This window comes from Ceratotherium simum, chromosome 34 (assembly GCF_057802395.1).
Source record: "Ceratotherium simum simum isolate JZ-2026a chromosome 34, ASM5780239v1, whole genome shotgun sequence".
Taxonomy (NCBI): Eukaryota; Metazoa; Chordata; class Mammalia; order Perissodactyla; family Rhinocerotidae; genus Ceratotherium; species Ceratotherium simum.
Window position 1 is genome coordinate 16,440,028 of NC_141933.1, and position 18,083 is coordinate 16,458,110.

Consider the following 18,083-nt stretch of genomic DNA (forward strand, 5'->3'; position numbering starts at 1 on the left):
GGCTCAATATTATGTGCTGCCTTGACATCTGGTGAACCTGAGAGGGCCTTCCACAGTCTGACTGCCAGACCCCCTCCCCACTCTGCTGCCTTGGATAAGGTCCCCTAGACAAACAACCCTATTTATCAAGGGGACCTGGCACAGTTCCTGATTATCTTTGAGTAGCAGGTTTCAGTTCCCTGCCAGCCTGCAGGATTGTTCACAGAAGTCAACCACATCCTCCCATGGGAACCAGAGGGTACCCCATCCTCTTGATACTACAAAGCTTGCTTCCCACAGCCCCTGGTTATTTGCTGTATTCCAAGTGCAGCCTCCATGTGACCCTGCATGGCCTGTGATGTCCTCCTCCTTCAGGATGTGAGTATATGTGACCCATAAACTGCTTTGATCTCATCTGCCCAGTGTCAGGTGTTGTGGGTTTGGCCATCCCCCTAACTATAGGGTGGGAATCCCTCCCTCACCAGGAGAATGAATAAGAGGTGATAAAAAAGAAAAGTCACTATTCCATCAATTTCTCACCAACACCTGCTATTGCCATAATTTAAACTTTTAGCCAATCTATTAATATCTCATTATGGTCTTAATTTTTATTTTCTTTTTTTACTTTTTTTTTTTTTAGATGGGACAGCAGTCAAGGGAGAGGTGGGTTTTTTTTCTTTTTTGAGGCAGATTGGCCCTGCGCTAACATCTGTTGCTGATCTTCCTCTTTTTTCTCCCCAAAGCCCCAGTACATAGTTGTGTATCACAGTTGTAGAGTTGCAGCTCTTCTATATGGGACGCCACCTCAGCACGGCTTGATGAGCGGTGAGTAGGTCCGCGCCCAGGATCCGAACCGGCGAACCCCAGGCCGCCGAAGCAGAATGTGGGAACTTAACCGCTACGCCACCGGGCCAGCACCTTAATTTTTATTTTCTTGATTACTAATGAGATGGAGCACTTTTTCACACTTGTCTGTTTGGATTTTTTCTTTGGTGAAATGCCTTGTGGCAGAAACTGAGTAGCTGTATTCATAAAAGTTGTTTCCTGTTTCTCCTGCATCCCTTGCAAGTATCTGACCCAGGTGGCTGAGATCTAGCTAATGGAATGCTGGGGGAACTGACACGAGCCATTTCTAGACCTGGCCTTGAAAAATCTCCCACCCATGAAATTCTCTTTTCTCCCCTTTCTGCTGGCTGGACGTTGATGTCCAGGGTGACTTTGGAGCCACATGGTGAAGATAGCCAAGTGTCTGTCAGCCTGGGTGCCTGAGTGACTTTGCAGAGCAGAGCCTCCTCTGATCAGGAACATCCATCCTGGACTTTACCTGAGCCAGAAATAAACTTCTACAACTTCTGTTGTACAAGGCACTGAGATTTTGGGGTTGGTTGTCAGAGCTGTTAGTCTATCTTAACTGATATTTACCCATTTTTCTACTGGGCCTTTTCTTTTGATTTAGGAGTTCTTTTCGGATACAAATCTTTTGTCAGTTATATATGTTGCAAATATATTTGTGGTTTGCCTTTTCACTCTATTTATACTGTCTTTTGAAGAACAAAAATTCTTCATTGCAATATAGTCAAATTTATCACTCTTTTTCTTTATGAGGAGGATGATTTTGCATTTGTTCATAAAACTTTCCATCTATGCTTAAGAATGTATTCTCTTGTAAGGATGTATTCTCTTGTTTTGTCATCTAAACTTCTTTTTTTGGGGGAGGGGCCTTTCATGTTTGCGTTTACAATCCACCTGATTGAACTTATTTTTTTTTCTTTTTGGTATAGCATGAAGTAGGAGTACAACTTTGTTTTCTGTGTCGATATCAAATTGTGACAACTTATAAGTTTGATATCTGGTAGAACAAATATCTCCACTTTTCTCTTATTCAAGTGTCTTTGCCCTTCTTGATCCCTGCATTTCTATATATATTTTAGAATCAATTTGTCAGGTTCCACAAAATAAAACAAACAAAAACCCATTGGGATTTTGACTGGTATTACTTTACATCTATAGATTATTTGGGGAAAGAATTGACAACTTCACAATAGTAAGTCTTCTAATAAATGAATAGGTTATAGCTTTCCAGTTGTTTGCATCTTCTTTAGCATCTCTCAATAGAGTTATATAGTTTTCTCTGTAGATGTATGCCACCTGTTTTTCTTCATTTTATTCCTAGGTACTTGATATATTTTATGTTATTAAACACAGTTTATATTTTAGTTCACTCTATATCATTAAAAATCATTTTTGTTGGGGCCGGCCCAGTGGTGTAGCAGTTAGGTTCACGCGCTCTGCTTTGGTGGCCCAGGGTTCGCAGGTTCAGATCCCGGGCTCGGACCTACGCACCGCTCATCAAGCCACGCTGTGGCAGCATCCCATATACAAAATAGAGGAAGATGGGCATAGATGTTAGCTCAGGGCCAATCTTCCTCACCAAAAAAAAAAAAATCATTTTTGTGCCTAGTTTCTCCTTTCTTCTGCTTATGTAGCAAGACCTGGTTTTATCATTGGCTAGCAGTCTTAGATTTTACATTTACTTTTCAGCACCAGGTACCTGGAATTTGGTTGGGTTTGGGTCTTCAATCTTGGATCCTAATTTCAACCCTCTACCTCTACTTGTAGTTCCGTGTGTGATGCTAGAAGGTGGTAGAAGGCTGATTAACCTCTCACTCAGAGGGTCTAGGGACCATTGATTTTTCCTTATATCCAGCTCATTAGCAGGCCTTTCAGTAGCATCTCCAGAATCCACTCACTTCTCTCCTCTGGGGCACAACCCCAGTCCAGCCACAATCATCTCTCACTGGGACCACTGAATAGCTTCCTAACTGGTTTCCATGCTTCCACTCTGCCCCTTCTGTGCATTTTCCATTCCACAGCCAGAACTGTAAAAATATAAATTGGTTTTTCATGGGAGACCATTCTGATGGGAAGCCACTTAAGAGGCTTTCTCTTCACACTTATGATAAAATCTAAATTCTCTAGCTTGGCCTATGAGACTGGTCCACCTCCCAGTCCAATCTCTTCTTCTATTACTCAACCCCCCTTGTACCATCTAGCCCTCAGCCTTCTGACAGTTTCTAGAACAGCCACACTCTTTCCTGCCTTTGCCCTGGCTGTTCCCGGTGCCACGACTGCTCTTTCACCCACTTTCTGCATGGCTGGTCCATCCTTCAAGTTTGAGCCTTTAAATATCCCTCCCCAGGGAGGCCTTTCAGACACCATCTCTGTTATTCTCTACCATAGAATCTCTTTGGTTTTCTTCATCACATTTATCACAAGAGGAACAGTCATTTTCTTTGCTCATTGTTCACTTGATTATTATTTGTCTTCCCTACTAGACTGTGAACCACGAGGGCAGGGACCTGGCCTGTCTTTGCTCACTACTGTATCCCCAGCGTGTCCTATTTGGATCACCATCCAGAAGATAGTCCATAAATGTTTGTTGAATAAATGGATACATTTTGCCTAAGCTAAAAGACAGATGTTCTCTCACAGGGGCTGGAAGAACCCCTGAGAATCTCAAGTGACTGTGTGCAATGATTGGTGACAACCATGTGTATGTCTGGGCAAGGAGATGGGTGAATTCCTTGGGAATGAAGCCGGCACAAAGGTCCTTCACCCAGTCAGAGGCAACTTGGGATTCCCATCTGTCTGTTGGTCTCTAACGATTCTTTCTGATCCTTCTCCCTCCTTCATTTAAGTGAAAGAAAGAAGACTACCCATGAACAGGAAGAGTGGGTGTTCAAAGAAGCCTCAGATTGCACAGTGGTGTCACCCGCTAACTTCTGCGGTGGCTAGGGGCTAATGTGGGACATCTTTGTGGTTCAGAGTCAGAATTTTCGCCTGCCTTGTGAGAGGCTCAGATTCCATTTCTGGTTCATGAAACTTCTTTTCAGCCCACCACCTGGCACACAGCAGAAACTCAATAGATATTTGTTGAATGATTGAATGACCAAGGTCCTTTGATATTGGCCATCAAGGACACAGATGAAATTATCCCACTGAGCCTTCTAGCAATTATTTTCTCCCACACACCCATCCCTCCAGTCACTTCTGGCAGCTGCTACCAGGAGGCTGGTGGTGCCTGTTACCTCCTCTGAAGAACTGATAAGGCTGAGAGAGGAGAGACACAAAGATATTACAAGGAAGTGGGGGTGGGGCAGGGGAGAGCAAGCCCTCCCCCAAATGCCAGAGACACAGCTGTGCCAGCAGCACATTAACAATTCAAGGCCAACTCCTCTTCTTTATCCCACCCCCATCCCCCACCCCAATATACTTCAGTCACGCTTTCCCTGTGACTGCTAGCCCTGAGTTACTCTCATTTTCCTACTAAAAACACCATTTTATTAAATAGATAGAAATTTAAACATTAACATTAGTTGCCTACATTTACATGTGTGCCACAAGAAAATGATCTTTCAGTAAAAATTAAAAGTATTACAAATAGGGCTGGATTGATATTTTCTTTCTGTTTTTTTTTTTTTTTTTTTTTTGTGAGGAAGATCAGCCCTGAGCTAACATCCATGCCAATCCTCCTCTGTTTTTGTTGAGGAAGACTGGCCCTAAGCTAACATCTATTGCCAATCCTCCTTTATTCCCCTTTTTTCTCCCCAAACCCCCAGTAGATAGTTGTATGTCATAGTTGCACATCCTTCTAATTGCTGTATGTGGGACGCCGCCTCAGCATGGCCGGAGAAGCAGTGTGTCGGTGCGTGCCCCGGATCTGAACCCGGGCCGCCAGTAGCAGAGCGCGCGCACTTAACCGCTAAGCCACGGGGCCGGCCCCTGGATTGATACTTTCTACCCTACCCAACTGTATTCTATCCTTGCTTAAGTTCATCCCCGGGTTTACTTGCTCAGTTTAGTATTCGTTTGGGATTCAAACCTGGCTGTGTCTTTTCATTTAGTCAGAAGCTCCCTGGGGCCTTTCTGGGCCAGGCTTCAGGCCGCAGCGCAGCTCAGACTAGTGGCAAAAGCTCCTGGCTCACAGAACTAGTCCCTGGTCTGCATTTTCAAAGACTACACCTTCATCTCCTACCGCCATTCTGGTTTACCATCCAGATAGCTGACCCGGAAAGCTGACCCACTGGTGGATACCCGCTCTCCTGCTAGGCCTCTGGACTTTCTCCTCAGCCTCTTCTACCTTAGGCTAAAATGGAAAAGTAAGAGAGAACTAAACCCTGGGGGGATGGGGTAGCCAGGGCCCCTTCTTTCCACCTGTGGATGTGTCCTCTGATCAGGATACGGTTACCTGGGTGACAGGAGTCAGTCCTCAGGCCTTAGAAGAGGGCCCCTAGTCAGAATGCTAATTTACTCTTCTTCAAAGCTCCCTCATTTCTTTATTATTTTTTTTAACAAGGTGCTGTCGCCTGGATTTAAAGGGACTTTGTCCTTTCTGAGCAGTTTTTATAAAGCAGTGTTCTGATGGAAACAAAACCCAGTTCTGAAGAAGTTTCCTTGTAGAGTCCTGGGAAGCCGACTCCCCAGGCCCTAGGGCTTGGCAAGAGCAGACTGTGAGGTGAGTCTTGCATCCCTGTGGATCTAAAGGTCTAAAGGTCTAAAGCCAGTGGGGAGGGGATCATCCCATTCCCGAGAGTGAGCTGGAGGAGCCCAGGGGCCTCCGCACGAAATGTCCTGAAGGGTCCAGAAAGCTTAGGATTTCCAGCTTTGGCTCCATGAGGCTTTATTGCTAGACCTCAGTCTTCTCATCTGTAAAATGGAGGGCTTTCATTTTTACCATATTCTCACACACCCCTGTCCTATTTTGTACTTTCATATTTGCTATGGACTGAATAGTGTCTGCCTAAAATTCATATGTTGAAACCCTAAGTCCCCTTGTGACTGTATCTAGAAATAGTCTTTTTGTTGTTGTTGAGGGAGATTAGCTCTGAGCTAACATCTGTGCCAATCTTTCTCTATTTTGTATGTGGGTCGCCGCCACAGCATGGCCACAGACGAGTGGTGTAGGTCTACATCCAGGAACAGAACCCGGGCAGTTGAAGTGGAGCACATTGAACTTAACCATTAGGCCATGGGGCTGGCCCCATATCTGGAGATAGTTTTTAGGAGGTAATTAAGGTTAAATGAGGTCATAAGAGTGGGGCCCTAATCCAACAGGACTGTGGCCTTATAAGAAGAGGAAGAGAGACATACACATACATCTACTTCCTCCATGTGAGGACATGAAGAGAAGACATCATCAGCAAGCCAGGAAGAGGGACCTCCCCAGAACCCCATTAGACTAGCACCCTGACCTCAGACTTCCAGCCTCTAGAACTGTGAGAAAGTACATTTCTATTGTGTAAGCCACCCAGTCTATGATATTTTGTTATGGCAGCCCAAGCTGACTAATACAATATTGCTTAATGGACTCATTTTGTTCACTTGAATAAGCTTGTATAAAAAAGGAACTTGACATCTCCTCTGTAAATGGAAAATCGGTAGCACTCACCATAAATAGAATGAATCAGGGCCAACCAGGCACAGGGCCTTAAGCCCAGGATGCTTTAGGGACCCCCCCCAAAATGCTTTAATTTCTTTATTTTTTTTTTTTTTTTTTTTTTTTTTTTTTAAAGATTTTATTTATTTTATTTTTTCCCCCCAAAGCCCCAGTAGATAGTTGTATGTCATAGCTGCACATCCTTCTAGTTGCTGTATGTGGGACTCGGCCTCAGGATGGACGGAGAAGTGGTGCCTCGATGCGCACCCGGGATCCGAACCCGGGCCACCAGCATCGCAGCGCGCGCACTTAACCACCAAGCCACAGGGCCGGCCCTAATTTCTTTAAAATCAGAAGAAAAAGTAAATACAATAATGAATCCAGCCTGGATTATATTCTTATTTATACCAGTGCAGTCGTAAAATGTAATTTATTATTTTGTGTGTGTGTGAGGAAGACCAGCCCTGAGCTAACATCCATCACCAATCCTCGTCTTTTTGCAGAGGAATATTGGCCCTGCACTAACATCTGTGCGCATCTTCCTCTACTTTATATGGACGCCACCACAGCGTGGCTTGACAAGCAGTGCATCAGTGTGCGCCCGGGATCCGAACCTGCGAACCCTCTGGCCACCAAAGTAGAGCACGCACACTTAACTGCTATGCCACCCGACCGGCCCCTATTATTATTTTTTAGTGGAGGAAGGGGCTTACGAAGGCAAAAGGGTTTAGGACCCATGAAAGTTAGAATGCAGCTCTGCAATGAATGGAACTATAGAAAAAAAGCAGAATGAAAATGGTACACTGTTACTAAATTCTGGCTAATTCTGCCTGCTGAAATCTCCATACCTCCTTCCTTCTGTGCCTCCTCATTCAAAAGGAGATTATCACGTATTAGGTACTAAAGACCGACTAGCACCAACCTGATACTTGGTCCTTGGGAAATTAAGAAGGATCAAAAGAAACTGAAAAAGGAAAAGTTTTCTCAATCTGTGATTTATTGTTGTTTAGTACCACCTAAAATGCTTGACACCCGTTCAGTGTGTTCATTCTGTACTTGGGAGACACTAGATTTGATGATGATGATGATGATGATGATGACTATTATATTATTGGGATCCAGGTTTGCTACTAGGGCTTCCTGTATGTCATGCCCTGAGCTAAAAATTTTCAAATTCAAATCTCACTTAATCCTCACAAGGACGTTGGTATTATTGGTATTGGTATAATAATAAGGTATTATTATTTCCATTTTATAGATAAACTAAAGCTTAGAGAGGTGAAGTCATTTGCTCAAAGTCATTTAGAAAATGTCACAACTTTCTGGGCCGGCCCCGTGGCTTAGCGGTTAAATGCTCGCGCTCCGCTACTGGCGGCCCGGGTTCGGATCCCGGGCACACAGCGACGCACCGCTTCTCCGGCCATGCTGAGGCAGCATCCCACATGCAGCAACTAGAAGGATGTGCACCTATGACATACAACTATCTACTGGGACTTTGTGGGGGGGAAAAAAAGGAGGAGGATTGGCAATAGATGTTAGCTGAAGAGCCGGTCTTCCTCAGCAAAAAGAGGAGGGATTAGCATGGATGTTAGCTCAGGGCTGATCTTTCTCACACACACAAAAATAATAATAAAATAAAATCTTTAAAAAATAAAAAAGAAAATGTCACAACTTTAAATCCAGGTCTGATTGACCCTGAATCTCATATTCTTTTCTTTTTTCTTTAATTGGGAAATTTTTGTTATACATTATTGTTTGTCAGTCACCATATAAATGCATCCCTTCACCCCTTGTGCCCATCCCCCACCCCTTGCCCCGGGTGACCACCAAACAGTTCTATCTGTCCATGTGTTGGTTTATCTTCCACAAATGAGTGAAATCACGTGCTGCTTGTCTTTCTCTTTCTGGCTTATTTCGCTTAACATAATACCCTCCAGGTCCATCCACGTTGTTGCAAATGGGACTGAATCCCATATTCTTAATTGCTAGGTATTATTTCCTGTTTTTGTTTCCCTCTTTTCAATTAATTTTCTTTAAAACACATGTTGTATTTGTTCATAGTTTTGAATGGAGAGTCATTCACATAGTAGGAAATTTAAAAAATACAAAACAGTGGAAAGTAAGTCTCCTTCCCATTCCATCCCGGAACATCCAGTTTCACTCGCCAAACTAATAAACCACTCATCAACCAGCATCCTTCTAGGTTAGTCTGTAACTGTTTAAAAATAATTTCCAGAAAAAAGGCAAAATCCTGACTCATACAGATATAAAATGGACACTTTTTATAGATTTCATTCTACTCGCTAACCAATGACGGAACCAGGCAGATGTTAGAATCAAAGAGAATCTGAAAACAGACATATTTCCAGATCAAGAGTATTCAAATGAATATATAAATAAAGGCAAAACTGGTTTTTCCATGGGGTGCGGGAAAAGAAGTCAATTAAACCTCTATGGGGCAGACAGAATTTGCATGTATCTAAGAATTATTTTCCATGCTCTCAGTTACTAGAATTTACAGAGTTGTAATATAACTCAAAGACAATGAAAGGCAGGCAGTCTGGAAAGGGTATGCTGTATGCAGACAAAATTTTTTTCCTCCCAAACTGATAACTCTTCTGTCAGGTTCTTAAGTATCCTTCAGGTGAGTCTCTGAGACGCAAAGATAAACGTGTACACTGTAGTCATTAAACACACAGGTAAGGTGCCATACTCTCTATGGTGTCTGAAAAGTATTTTTTTCCCAACTCTTTTTCAGATGGTCCCTGAGACCCTCTGTCAATGACAGAGCTGTCAAAATGGAAGGTCCTGCCTCTTCCAGGGGTAGAAGATGACAATTCTACCCCATTAAGTCCCTGGCAGTGTTCTGAGCAGGGACCAGGCACTGTCACACCTCCCAGACAAGTACATATCTACATCTGCAAAGGCCATAGCCATCATGAAGCATGAAAAATCCTGACCCTGGGGCCGGCCCGGTGGTGTAGTGGTTAAGTTCTCGTGCTCCGCTTCAGCAGACTGGGGTGCGCACGTTCAGATCCCGATTGCAGGAGCAGAACTACACACTGCCCATCAAGCCATGCTGTGGCGGCGTCCCATATACAAAATAGAGGAAGATTGGCACAGATGTTAGCACAGGGACAACCTTCCTCACCAAAAAAAAAAAAAAAAAAAGGAAACAATTAAAAAAAGAAAAACAAAAACCCTGACCCTGGGGAAGAAAGGAAAGGAGAGAGTCTGAGAGATAGGAAGTTAGCAAGAGCAAAGAGACTCCGGAGCGGGGGTTCCTTACAGGGCCAAGCAGCTAAAAAAGCAACTGAAACTGGCCAGGCCAGGAGAAACAGGGAGTGGTGAGGACTTCGATAAACAGGAGTACACATTCCTGCTATAAAGGGGCCACCCATCCTCGCTCCACCCAACCATCACCATGAAGGAATATGGACCCAGTATTGCCAAGAGCTTCATTTGCCAAGAGAAGCCAGGAATAAACATTTGAATGTAAAAACCTTTCGGGCCGGCCCTGTGGCTTAGTGGTTAAGTGCGTGCGCTCTGTGGTTAAGTGCGTGCGCTCCGCTACTGGCGGCCCGGGTTTGGATCCTGGGCGTGCACTGACGCACCGCCTCTCGTCCCACATACACCAACTAGAAGGATGTGCAGCTATGACATACAACTATCTACTGGGGCTTTGGGGAAAAATAAATAAATAAATAAAATTATTAAAAAAAAACCTTTCAGTTTTAAAGAGAGAACTTTTTTGTTTTTTGTGTGTGTGTGTGCAGAAGATTGGCCCTGGGCTAACATCTGTGCCCATCTTCCTCTACTTTATATGGGACTCTGCCACAGCATGGCCTGACAAGTGGTGCGTCGGTCCACACCTGGGATCCGAACCTGTGAATCCCGGGCTGCTGAAGCGGAGCCCGTGAACTTAACTGCTATGCCACGGGGCCAGCCCCAAGAAAGAATATTTTTAAATTTAAATGTTATTCATTTTTGAAGAGGTAATTCATTCACACCGTTCAAAAACTTAAAAGGAAATGGAGTTTATAGTGAAAGATTTTCCTCCCCTCCCATACGCAGTCACCTGGTTACCCTCCCCAAAGACTGTCCCAGTATCTTGTATTCTTCCAGAGTTGTTACAGGCATACAGAGGCAAATCTTATTTTTCCTTTACTTACACAGATTACAGCGTACTTTTCACATTGTACTATATTTTGCTTTTTTCTCAAAATTTATCTTTAAGAGCCTTCTCTGTTAATACATAAACAACCTCCTCATTTTTGCTTACAGCAGCATAATATTCCTTTATAAGATGTAACATAATTTATTTAACCAGACCCCTCTTGTTAGACATAGAGATTGTTTCCAAAGTTTTGTTCTAATAAATAAGCCTGTATTTATATTATTTCACACATTGGTAAATATACCCATAGGCTAAAATCCTAGAAGCAGAACTGATGGATCAAAGAAATGAATATTTACGATTTTGATAGTTACTGACAATTTGCTTACCATAGAGATTGTACAAATTTACATTTCAATCAGCAATATCTGAGAGTGTCTGTTTTTCCAGAGTCTCTCAAAGATGTGTATTATCCAGGCTTTTTACTTTTTGTCAATCTGATAGGTGAAAAACGGTAACTTGATATTGTTTTCTTGTGTATTTCTCCTATTATGAGCATAGTTGCTGGTCTTTTCAGATGTTTAAGAACATTTCTAAATGCATTTTATTGAATTATCTTTTCATATCTTTTGTCCATTTTCTACTAGAGTTGTTGACATTTTTCTCATTTGTTGGTGCTCTTTATATATCAGGGGAATTAACTCTTTGCTTGGAATAAGTTGCAAATAAGTTTCCCAGTTTGGTGCTTATATCTCTCATTTTCAAAATGTTGTATCATATTTAAAAACCTGTACAATCCCTACAAACCACACCTGAAAAAATTGATCTTGTTTCTGAGCCACCAGTTTGCCACTTTTATTTGAGAGCCTAAGAAAATGGATGGGAAAATCAAGGTAGAGAGGCTGTAAATTGACCAGAGTCGTGCAGCTATGAGCATGAAACTCAACATATCCTGGTTCTGGACAGGGGTAGCAAACCAACAATGAAGTGCGACCCCTTTGCTCCCATCAAAAGAATTCGTAGATGAGGCTGATGCTGAAGCAATTGAAGGAAGCCTGCGAAGCATTCACTTTGACCGGGCATAGAGATATCTGGGTTCTGCTCCATGACCTGGGCAAGCCATTTCCCCTGTCTGGACCCCTGCTTTCTCATCCACACAGCTGGATGAGGCAGAGAGTGGGGTGGTGAGACAACACCAGACATTCTCAAAGCTCCCCTCCAGCTCTGGGATTAAGAGGATCTGGGGCAGGCCGGCCCTGTGGCTTGGCGGTTGGGTGTGCGTGCTCCGCTGCTGGCGGCCCGGGTTCAGATCCTGGGCGTGCACCGACGCACCGCTTCTCCGGCCATGCTGAGGCCGCGTCCCACATACAGCAACTAGAAGGATGTGCAGCTATGACATACAACTATCTACTGGGGCTTTGGGGGGAAAAAATAAATAAATTAAAAAAAAAAAAAAAGAGGACCTGGGGCTAATTTGAATGTCCTGGGACAGCCACATTCTAGAGGCTGTTCCCTGTTAAGAATAACAACTTAGGGCCGGCCCCGTGGCTTAGCGGTTAAGTGCACGCGCTCCACTGCTGGCGGCCCGGGTTCGGATCCCGGGCGCGCACCGACACACGGCTTCTCTGGCCATGCTGAGGCCGCGTCCCACATACAGCAACTAGAAGGATGTGCAACTATGACATACAACTATCTACTGGGGCTTTGGGGGAAAATAAATAAATAAATAAAATTATAAAAAAAAAAAAGAATAACAACTTATATGTGCACATTCCTTTGCAAAGTCAAAGTCCTCTGAGTACAGCCTCATGAAGCAGACAGGGCAGAAATTCTCATCATCATCTTTAAAGAAGGAACTGAGGCCCAGGTAGACATGGCAGTTAAGACACAGAAAGTCAGCAGTCTGGTTTAAGTTTCAGCTTAGAGACTGGACAGATGTGTGACCTTGGGCCAGTGACCTAGCTTCAGTTTCCCTACCTATAACATGCAGACAATAAAAGAACTGATTTTATAAAGTTAGAGTGAAAGTGAGAACTATGAAACAGATCAATTATGATAATGCATGTCAAACACTTAGCACAAGGACTAAATGTTTATGTCTCCCCTGTAAGGCCTAACCCCCTAGTGTGGCTGTATTTGGAGATGGGGCCTCTAAGGAAGTAATTAAGATTAAATGAAATCATAAGGGTGGGGCCCTGATCCAATAGGATTAGTGTCCTTATAAGGAGAGATGTCAGAGAGCTAATGTTCTCTCTCTCTCTCTCTTTCTCTCTCTGCCTGAGTTCACACATCAAGAAAAGGCCACGTGAGGACACAGTGAGAAGGCAGCCATCTGGAAGCCAGAAGAGAGCCCTTACCAGAAACTAAATAGGCTGGAACCTTGATCTTGGGCTTCTTGTCTCTGGAACCATGAGGAAATAAATTCCTGTTGTTTAAACCACCTATCCTGTCGTATTTTATTATGGCAACCCTTGGGCCGGTCCCGTGGCTTGGCGGTTGGGTGTGCGCGCTCCGCTGCTGGCAGCCCGGGTTCGGATCCTGGGTGCGCACCTACGTACCGCTTCTCTGGCCATGCTGAGGCCGCGTCCCACATACAGCAACTAGAAGGATGTGCAGCTATGACATACAACTATCTACTGGGGCTTTGGGGGAAAAAATAAAAAAAATAAATAAATAAAATTATTATGGCAACCCGAGCAGACTAATACAGCCTGGCACATTCAATACAGATTAGCTATTATTGTTGTCATTGTCATTACTGTTATCTCTCTTGTTCAAAGTCCCCCAAGGAACAAGTAAGCTAGTGGCTGAGCCAGGCTGAGGAAGCTGGTTCCTTGACTCACTAGGCCATCTTCCTGGTCTAGTGGCAGGAATCCCCCTCGCTCCTCTCCTGGGGCTCCTTGTCTCCATGGCTACCTCTGAACCATGCCCTCCACCTCACCCACAAGGGCCGGGCTCACCTTCATTGGGGTGTAGTCTGTGAGGAGAGGTTTGTATATGCGTGTATGTATGTGTATGTGTGTGTGTGTGTGTATGTATGTGTGAGACTTGCCCAGGAGAAGGAGGTATGTGAGGCAGACAGGAAGAGGGTGTCCCTTCCTCAATCAAAAGAAGCAGGAAATTCTCTCCTTTGGTTGCCTGAGAACTTCTCTGGGCTGCAGGGCGATAGGGAGGGCTAGGGGAATTCTGAGATTAACCCTCCCAGCCCCAGATAGGAACAAGCCCAGGGAGAGGGCCTGGAGGAAAACAACAGCTCCGTCCTAAACCAGTCCCCCACTCAAAGACGCTCCAAAGGTCCTTGGAGCCTTCTGAACAATTTGAAACTCTCACCCAGAACTCTGCATTATAAACAGGTGCGGTAACTTTAGTACCTACAAGGTGCCCCTCATATACACAATCTCATTTTATGCTCACAATAAACAGACAGTAAGTCAAGCCTTGAGCCCTCTTATTTTTGGTATATCTTCTTTTAATTTTTTAAAAACATTTTAATTGAGATACAGTTGACATACAACATTATATTAGTTTCAGGTGTACAACATAATTATTTGATATTTGTATATATTGCAAAATGCTCATCACCGTAAGTCTAGTTAACATCTGTCACCATACATTGTTACAATTTTTTTTTCTTATAAGGAGAACTTTTAAAATCTACTCTCTTGCAACTTTCAAACATCCAATACAGTATTGTTAACTATAGTCACCATGTGGTTCATTATACCCCCAGGACTTATTTATTTTATAACTAGAAGTTTGTACTTTTTGACCCCCTTCACTCATTTCACCTACTCCTCATCCCCTGCCTCTGGCAACAACCAATCTGTTTTCTGTATCTATGAGTTTGTTATTTTTTTTGTTTTTTGGGTTTTTTTTTTTTTTTAGATTCCACATATAAGTAACTTAGAGGCCTCTCTCCTCCAATCTTTTGTTATACTTACAGATGAATATCTCTCCTACTTAATGGTAAAGACACAGAGTTGGCCTCAGCCCTTCCCGGGGCCCCCAGAGTGCTCAACACAGGGCCTTGCATAAGTAAGTGCTCAGTACATTTTTGGAATGGATGAAATGGATGAATAAACACCAATGACTAGATCAGAGAGAATTAAAGAGTTCTATTGAGGAAGATAGTGTTGCCATTGCTCTAAGGGAGCAAACTCAGTAATCTCTCCCTCCAAGCCAGCACATTCGATCCTGGACGGGCACCTGCCATCATTTTAGTATTTATTATTATTATAACTATCACTTATTGTGCAAATAGCAATTCATTACTCCTCACATCCACTATTATTAGCCCCATTTTACAGATGACAAAACAGAGGCACAGACAAGTTAAGTAATTTGCCCAAGTTTATTCAGCCAATAATAGTGGAACTGGGATTTAATCCTGAGTATTTATTTCTTGGATTTACAGATTTCAAAGTTCCTCCACTTCTGTGAGCTTAGCCTCACAGGGGTCCTGGGAAGCAGGTAGAAGCTTCTACGGCCCACCCAAGGCCATGCTGCACTGGGGGGCAGATGTGGAACTAGAATCCGGGTCTCCTTCTGACACACAAAGGTCTGCATTGTGGAAGGACATGGAGGCCGCGCATGCAGGCCTCCCAGCTGTGTGAGAGTTTAGGATCCATCCCAGGATGGGGAGGCTGGGCTAAATCCAGGACTCTGGATTCACTTCAGGGATGCAGAGTTTCCGAAGGGAAAGGAAGGAGAACCACAGAGCAGTGGACAGGCTTTGCTCCACACTGTAGAACCACTTTCAGTTTCCGTATACACTGCCACCTCACTTTTGCTCATGCTGTTCCCTCTTCTTGGAACACCCTCACCCCATATTCTTTTTTTTTTCTTTTTCTTTTTGTGAGGAAGATTAGCCCTGAGCTAACATCCATTGCCAATCTTCCTCTTTTTTTTTTTTTGATGTTTTTTTTTTTTTTAAAGATTTTATTTATTTTATTTTTTCCCCCCAAAGCCCCAGTGGATAGTTGTATGTCGTAGCTGCACATCCTTCTAGTTGCTGTATGTGGGACTCTGCCTCAGGATGAACGGAGAAGCGGTGCCTTGATGCGCACCCGGGATCCGAACCCGGGCCACCAGCATCGCAGCGCGCGCACTTAACCACCAAGCCACAGGGCCGGCCCTTTTTTGATGTTTTAATAGTTTTTAACATTGTGAAATTTTGGGTTGCACATTTTTGTTTGTCCTTCACCATATACATGTCTCCCTTCACCCCTTGTGCCCACCCCCCACCCCCATTGCACCTGGTAACCACAATACAGTTTTCTCTGTCCATGTGTTGGTTTATATTCCACACATGAGTGAGATCATACAGTGTTTGTCTTTCTCTTTCTGGCTTCCTTCACTTAACATAATACCCTCCAGGCCCGTCCACGTTGTTGCAAATGAGACGATTTTGTCTTTTTTTATGGCTGAGTAGTATTCCATTGTATATATATACCACATCTTCTTGATCCAATTGTCAGTCGAGGGACACTTAGGTTGCTTCCACTTCTTGGCTATAGTGAATAATGCTGCAATGAACATAGGGGTGCATAAGCCTCTTTGGATTATTGATTTCAGCTTCGTTGGATAGATACCCAGTAGTGGGATAGCTGGATCATAGGGCATCTCTATTTTTAATTCTTTGAGGAATTTCCATACCGTTTTCCATAGAGGCTGCACCAGTTTGCACTCCTACCAGCTGTGTGTGAGGGTTCCTGTTACTCCACATCCTCTCCAACATTTGTTGTTTTTTGTCTTGGTGATTATAGCCATTCTAACGGGCGTGAGGTGATATCTTAGTGTTGTTTTGATTTGCATTTCCCTGCTGATTAATGATGTTGAACACCAATCTTCCTCTTTTTGCTTGAGGGAGATTCACCCTGAGCTAACATCTGTGCCAGTCTTCTTCTATTTCATATATAGGTCACCGCCACAGCACAGCTGACGAGTGGTGTAGGTCCACACCCAGGATCTGAACCTGTGAACCTGGGCCACCGAAGTAGAGTGCACCAAACTTAACCACTAGGCCACGGGGTTGCCCCCGTTATCATGCTTTGCAACTCACTTAGATTTTTATCTCTTCCAGGAAACCTCTGTCCCTCTCTGAGGCAGGATCAAGTTGACCCTCCTCAGGCTCCCAGAGCACCAAATGATTCCTGATAGGCTTATGCTTACTGCTTTGCATTAAAAACGCAAGGGCTGCATTCTTTCCCACTGTCGCACCAGTAGGAGAGCTCATCAAGGGCAGGGACCCCACTTTCTCATCGCAGTGTTCCCTAAAGTCAGTGTCTGGCACTCAGTAGTAGATGCTGGTTAACTGAGATGGTTCAGATGGCCTCATTCCCTCATCTCTACCTATGTTATGGGATTGGGGACAGTGGCTTATTCATTTCTGGCATGTAGAAGATGCCCGGTTAAAGTTTATAGGATTGAATTAAACAGAATTAATCATTCTGCAAATACATCCCACATCTGAGCAGAGAAGTCATTTGGTTCCAAGACACTTAGATAAAAACTACATGAAGTAGTGAGTTCAGAACTCAAAACGTGCTCAAAATACGCTGGTTTCTTTTCTCATTTGGACTGAAAGGAGTAGGGTGAGGAAGATGGGTTCAATCCTCCCAAGGAGACTCATTTTTACTAGGAGATTCTTCCCCAGACGCTGCTCCGTGTTCAGGAGCTGCAATTCCACGGTGGCCTCAGCTTTGGGCTGGGGGAAGGGGTCTCTGCCCCTGGAGAGAGGGGTGGAAATTCCTGCCTATGTGTGCGGGGCACACAGTAGACCCGCAGTTTGTAATGGCCCAGTGGTAAAATAAGGGAAGCTCCTGAAGTCTCTCTCGGGGCTGCCCCCACTCAACTGTTTCCCAAATCGTCATATAGTAGGCACTTACTAAATGCTAAGCTTAACCAGTGACTAAATGAAGGGTCGACCGAATCCTCAAAGCAAGAGAGACTGGGCCCAACAGCGCCCCCTTGCGGGGCTCTGCACCAAGCAGCCACCTGGGAGAAAGGTCCTTGCAGTCTCACCACCGAATGCTGGACAGCACAAAGGATCCCAAGCTGCCAGGGGAGGGGTCCTTGGAGGGGACATAGTCTACCGTGGCCCCCATCCATTTTTAGAGATGGAGCACTGGGCCCAGAGAGGGAAAGTGATTTGTCCAGGGGGCTCCAGGAATTCGTTGAGGGGGCTTAGGGCGGCGGTCTGATGGAGCTGTATTTGCATACCAAGAGTTTTTTATTCATTTAGGGAGAGTGTATATTTGGGGCGCTGTGGGAAAGCTGATGGAGATGGGGGGCCTCCGGCGGCGGAGCTGGAACTAGAACCCGGATGGGCGGACCCCGGCCCCGCGCCGCGAGCGCTTGCTACCTGGTGCGCGGCGCCCCCCAGCGGGACGCAGGGATCTGGCACCGCCGCGGGCTCCCGGGCCCGCGTCGGCTCCCGACAAAGAGCGCAAGTTCCGGGGATCGGAGCCCACCGCGCCGGGGCCCAGGCCGGGGCGCAGGCGGATCCTCCCCTCGGCGGCCCCTAGTCCCAGCAGAGGCGGTGGGGGGCAG

At 44.7% G+C, this 18,083-nt stretch overlaps 1 long non-coding RNA gene across 1 annotated transcript; it reads left to right on the forward strand.

Moving 5' to 3' along the window:
• Positions 1 to 720: 720 nt before the first annotated feature.
• LOC147912592 (uncharacterized) lies at positions 721 to 12,968 on the forward strand. The gene is made up of 3 exons (XR_015549789.1): positions 721 to 804; positions 5,336 to 5,494; positions 12,815 to 12,968. It is a non-coding gene; the product is annotated as an uncharacterized LOC147912592 (long non-coding RNA).
• Positions 12,969 to 18,083: the final 5,115 nt, after the last annotated feature.